The sequence below is a fragment of the Carlito syrichta genome, unplaced genomic scaffold, assembly GCF_000164805.1.
Source record: "Carlito syrichta isolate Samal-C Ts95f unplaced genomic scaffold, Tarsius_syrichta-2.0.1 Scaffold288140, whole genome shotgun sequence".
NCBI lineage: Eukaryota > Metazoa > Chordata > Mammalia > Primates > Tarsiidae > Carlito > Carlito syrichta.
The window spans coordinates 83,435-89,434 of NW_007232236.1; the positions used below are offsets into that span (position 1 = coordinate 83,435).

Genomic DNA, 6,000 nt, shown 5'->3' on the forward strand with positions numbered 1-6,000 from the left:
TGTCTATTTAGGGACACAGCAAATGTCTTATTAATTATAAAGAAAGGAAGCAGACAGATTGTTTAATCATTGTCCTTGCTGAAAGGTTATGCAATTAACTGTATAAATATTCATTAAAAGTTCAAGCAGCTGCCTGCTGCCCTGGGGTCTGCAGAACCGGGCCCCTGGAGGTGATGCATATGCCCAGGGCCATTTCTGTCACCTGGGCTTTGGGGTGGAGAGTTGGGCTGGTTGATTCGGAAGGCTCCAGTCACAGGAGCCCAGGCTGCCTGTCACCTGCTATGCATCTTGGGGCCAGTTACTTGGTCTCTCCGAGTCTCAGTTTCCTCATCTGTAAAATGGAGTGCTTACCTGCAAAACTGCTGCCTTTCCCCACTCCAGCTGTGTCACTGACTTGATGATCTCTGGAAATGGCTCCCCTGGAATTTGCACTCAAGTCTGCGGGGCTGCTCACCTGTTGGGATGAGGGTGTATCTTAGTCCATTCTGCTATGACAAAATGCCTTAGACTGGGCAATTTATAAACAATAGAAATGTATTGCTCTGAATGGCAAATTCAGTCTGTGAGAGCCTGTTCCTCTCAGATGGCGCTCCCTTGCTTTGTCCTCCTTTGGCAGAAGGGGCAAGAAGCCTCCCTCTGGCCTCTTTTATGAGGGTGCTAATCACATTTGTGAGGGTCTTCATGACTTAATCACCACCTGAGGGCCCCACCCCCTAATACTATCACACTGGGATTGAGTTCCAACATGATTTTTTTTGGGGGGGGTCACCAACACTCAGACCATGGCAGGATGAAATGGGAAAATACAGAGAATTCAGCATGGAGCAGCCTGCTGGCACCTCAGGTGCTCAGCAAACGGGCTCCCTCCAACTCCTTGGTGAGATTCTGTTTCCTGAGGCCTAGCTTAGGGATCCATGTTCACCTTGACCTTCCATCCCATTGCTCCCAGGGGTTTGCAAACATATGGAACAGCTGTATCGCTTTCATAGTCGTGAATTTAAAAGAAGTGGGATGTCCTGGGCCTTTTATACTTGCAGAATGTTATCCCAGGGGTTCTCACACAGAGGCACATGGAAATCCTGGGTTTGGATGGGGAGTTGCTAAAATGCAGATTCCTAGGCTCAACCCTCAAAGCCTGTATTTGGTCAGTAGAACTGGGACCCTGGACCTGCACTCATAGCAATACCCTTCGACAGAGGACCGGCTGGGAAATGCCTGCAGCTTCAGCTCCCTTGTTCTAATGGGGCCCAGTGGGGAAGCACTTATCTATGGTCTCACTGGTGATTGATGTGCTTTGGATGGACCCCATCTCCCAACTCCTAGTCCCCTTCCCTCACCCTGACGACAGCCCCAAGGTGGCCTTTATAAATGGCCTTCGAGTGTCAGTGCTTTCCAGTTGTCTGTAAAGGGAAGTTTCTGAAAAATGAACCCTGTATTCCCAAGGGATCGCCTTATACTCAGGAAGTGCCTTCCTAGGGTAACTCTGGTGCCCATAGTGGGGGGAGGGGACCGAGCGTACTCTTCTTCTCTGGTAGTACTATTGCCCGGGGACCCTGACTCAGACACCTCCCTCCCTCCCCAACTTCTTGTGCCCTTTTCTTCATCCCCTGTGGTCTCTCATCCCAGCCATAGAAGTCAGAAGCGGGGAACCTGGTCTGAGTTGGGAAGCAAGACGGAGGGTGAGGCGGGAGTAGCCTACGGCCTCCAGGGTGAAAGGGACTGTGCCCAGTCCCTGGCATCAGACACAGCTGACTTTGAATCCTTCCATCGTTCTTGACAAGCTGTGTGACTAGAACTCAGTGCTTGCCGCCCTGTTTGGTACCCGGCGGCACCATGCCTGGCACCTCCTGAGACCACTGAGACGGGGTTCCTGCACGCCCTGGAAGGCAGTTGGGGAGGAAGGGAGGTGTCTGAGTCAGGGTCCCCAGACAATATTACTGCCATAGAAGAAGAGTGCCCTCGGTCCCCTCCCCCCACTATGGGCACTAAAGTTATCCCTAGGAATACACTTCAGGAGTATAAGGCAATGAATGAACAAGCAAGACTCAGAGTCATCTGTTTTGTGTGAAGAATAATAATAGGTAACGTTTAATGGGCACTGGGCTAGGTGTCTTCTAAGGGCTTTCCAGACATTAACTCAGTCGTCATAACAGTCCTATGAGACAGGTAACAGTATTATCCTCACTGTATAGATGCAGAGATAGGCTTGTTGGCCAAGGTCACAGAGTGAGTGATTGAGCTAGGATTTGAACCCAGGCAGCCAGGCTCCAGAGTCTGTCTATGTCCTCAGCCTCCACTCTGGAGGCCAGGACATAATCCTCTCACCCTGCTGGGTTATCGTGAAAATGAAATGGAAGTGTCTAGCACCATGCCTGGCACCTCCTGAGACCACTGAGATCGGGCTCCTGCACGCCCTGGAAGGCAGTGGGGAGCCAGCCGTGGAGGTCTGAGAAGCATCTGCCTCGGCTGAGCCTGCCATGCGGGCCTAGGAGGGGCAGAGGATAAGCACTGTCCCCAGCCCCGAATGGGTCCTCATTCTTTCTTCCAAATTGAGAATCAACCCTGGGGCTTCAGGCCCCTGATTGAGTCAGCCTCCGATTGCAGCTGCAGTAATTAGAGCTGTGCAGTCCCGCTGGGCCCTGACGCGAGGCGGCTGCTCCCAGCAGCGGGCTCAGCACCGTCACTGAGGACAGGGACACAGAGGGGGTGGTGTGGGGCTGTCAGGGCCCTAGTGAGCCCTCCAAATGTGCAGGTTCAGATCACGGAGGTGCTGGTGTGGAAGGCAAACAGGCCCGGGGGGGCACGTCTCATCCGAAGGCACACAGCTGGGAAACGGCTGAGCAGCGCACAGCGCGTGGTTGTCCCACATTGCCGGAGCTTGGAGAGGAGGTCTGGGGGGTGGGATGCATGGCCAGGTGAGGCCGGCAGGGGTCAGGGGATCAAGGAGGGACTTGAGTGCTGGGGACCATGAAAGGGTGTTACACAGGGCAGCGGTGGGGTCAGATGGAGGATTTGGAAAGCCCCAGGGGCAGATAGGGCTTCCCTGCAAATGAAGGAACTGAGACACAGCAGGCGGGTCCTGGTGGACTCCCAGGGCCTGGGGCCAGGTGGCTGGAACTGGGTGGTAGGACTGATGGGCACCATACCCCGTGTCCCCTTGGCTCAGCCACGCACGGATGTCTGTCTCCACAGCCACACAGGTGTGTCCCGCAGAGAAGCTGAGCTGTGGACCCGCCAGCCACAAGTGTGTGCCTGCCTCGTGGCGCTGTGACGGGGAGAAGGACTGCGAGGGTGGAGCAGATGAGGCCGGCTGTGCCACCTGTGAGTCCAGGGTTGGAGCCCCAGCACCTGCCAAGCACGGTCAGGTGGCCTCAGAGCATCAGCCCCCTCTGGGGCAGGGGCAGTCCTCTGCAGGCTTGGTGGGTGGAGAGGAAAGCATCACAATTAGGACACGAGAAATGGCCAGACGCTGGAGACACCATCTCCTCCCATCCTCACAGCCACCTCATGAGTAGCCATGATCATACCCATTTTGTTGTGAGGAAACTGAGGCTCAGACAAGGGAGGAAAAGTGCCCAAGCCTGAGGGATGAAGCCAAGATTCAAATTCAGGTCTGGATAGCAAAGTCCATGAGCTGTTTACCACACCTGACATCTGCTCATCCATCCCACAAGCCTACAGATCTCTGAGCAAGAGCAGGGGGACCAGGGAGGGGGTTGTTTCCAGAAATGATGGTGACCTGAGCCAGGGCACTGGCAGCGTCGTGGGGGGGAGGGAGACAGATTCCTGAGGTGTGAAGGACGACTGTTGCTGAAGTCTCAGATTTGAGCACAAATGTCACAGGGCAGAGAAGACATTCCCAGCAGCCTCGGCAGGGACAGATGGAAGTGGTCACTGGGAAAGTTCCACATCGCTGAGCTTCAAACACAGGATTATCTCCTTCCCAGAGAGCAGGCCATCAGGGCCTGGGCCAGTGGGGAGCATGGCCAGGCCTTACTCATTCTGAGTCGATGGGCACCTACTGTGTGCCAGGCCTGGAGCCAGGCTCTGAAAGGGACGGGGAGGGGACTTCGACTCAGTCTTCCCTCTGGGAGCCCATAATGAGGGAGACAGTCTGGCTGTCACTACCTGGCTGTGAGGCCGGGCTGAGGTATGGCAGTCACTCAGGAGGGCTTTTGCCAGGCACTTGCTCATCTTGGCTGTTCCCCTCCACCGGCCTCTCTATGTTTGCGTCCTATCCCTCCTTTCTGACCAGGGGGAGATGCCGTCTCTTCCAGAGGCTTCTGAGTCAGAGCTCTAAGATTCTAAGTCTGGAGTTCTGACGTGTCTGAAGCAGGAGGCATCTGGGTGTTGGGGGAGATCCTGGCTGGGAACCGCGGTTTCAAGGTCCCGGTGATGGCACTGGCTGGTTTCTTCAGTGATAATTTTGCTGGGGCTCACTGGCCAATGACAATCCTCTTTCCTCCTTACCCCGCCCCCCACAGTCAGATGATTCCTCCAACATAAAGACCACTACTGCAGGGGTGGGAGTGTCTGATGAGGGCATGTTGGGACAGGAATGTTCCCCATTAATTATGGGAGACAAAGATGTCACAAGGTCTTATTGGCCTTCTCTGCTGTAGCTCCCACCCTCCCTAGTAGAGGAAGAAGAATCCTCTCCTCTGTCTCTCAGAGCCTCCTCCATTTGTGAGGGCTGGGAGTGGGGGTCTCTGGGCCTAGGTAGGCCTGAGACTGTGGATCTTAAAGTTACTGTCAGTTTCAAAACCTTGGAGAAAGCTCAGTATTAAGAAGCCCTTCTACTCAGAACTCCCAGAAGGCAGCGAGTCCTCCCTCCCTGGGCACGTACAAGCCGAGTCTGGACAGGCAGGAGAGGAGATAATCGAGACATCGGCATGATCTTGAGGGGTGACGGCACTGGTGGCATGTGCTTTTCCCACCAATGCCCCAAAACATCCCAAAAGCCCAGAAGGGGAAAAAAATGCAACTGTCAGAAACGTGGTCGAGCTGTCAAAAACATATGACATGAGCTGCCTCCGTGGTGAAACTGAAGACATCACTCTGTGTTATGTTCTGTAACAATGAAAACTGACATTCTGTCAAAAAATAAAAACACAGGCTCTGGGCGCCCCCACGTGGAAAGATCTGGTGCTGCTACCACCATGCCACAGCCCCTGCATCCCTGCCCCACCTGGGCCTCTTGGCCTGTGTGTGTGTGGACACAAAGGAGGGAAGGTGGTGAGTGTTGGCCTGAAAACAGCTAACACTCCAGGAAGCGAGAAGAAAGCCAAAAAAACGAGAGGGGGAGTCAGAGTAGCAAGGAAATGCCCCAAACCTGAGTTCTTCGTCACCATGGACTATGTGACTCTGGGCCAGTTGCGCCTCTCTGGGCCTCAGTTTCCCCAACCGTAAACTAGCCATTGAGCTGACTGATCCTCCCTGCCTCCGAGCTCAGACCAGCCCACCAGAGAGGAGAAGCCCAGGGCCCCAGGCAGGGCCATGACCCAGCCCTTCACGACTGCACATATGCCTTGTAATTATGCCTCACCCCTGGGCTAGCTGGGTGCACACCCACCCCCTGCACACCCACCCACTGCAAGGGAGCCCTACCAGGCTCTCAGGACGAAGGAGGCTCCTCTACAGGCCTCTGTGGCCACGGGGCTGCTGGGACAGGGGGTGAAACCTGGACACCTGGGTAGGCTGCGAAGGGCACAAAGGGGAGGGCGAGGCAGAGCGAGGGTTCCCCAGCAGGGAACACAACGAGGTGTGTTAGGAAGCGGCGGGACTCGGGCCCTGGAAGGGCGAGGGCTCATCCCTGCAAAACGCAGACGGCGGCAGGCCAGAAACAGGTCTCCCGCGGGTGGTGCGACTTGTGCAGAGGCCTGGCGGGAGGGCCCCTGTGCGCCGGGAGCGGCGAACGGCCAGGTGTGGCTGGAGCCGGGTATGTTCCGCAGTGGGGCGCTGGGGCCGGAGCAGTGGCCCAAGGGACACCTCGGAGGCCAG

The 6,000-nt window shown here is 55.6% G+C and overlaps 1 protein-coding gene across 2 annotated transcripts in view; it reads left to right on the top strand.

The window, feature by feature from the left end:
* The window catches only part of LRP8 (LDL receptor related protein 8), an 82,758-nt gene that overhangs the window by 40,325 nt on the left and 36,433 nt on the right, over positions 1–6,000 (top strand). For both annotated transcript variants that reach the window (XM_021710113.1, XM_021710112.1), the window contains exon 3: positions 3,193–3,321. The gene's annotated coding sequence lies outside the window, so the exon portion shown is untranslated. The remainder of the gene's footprint in view (positions 1–3,192; positions 3,322–6,000) is intronic.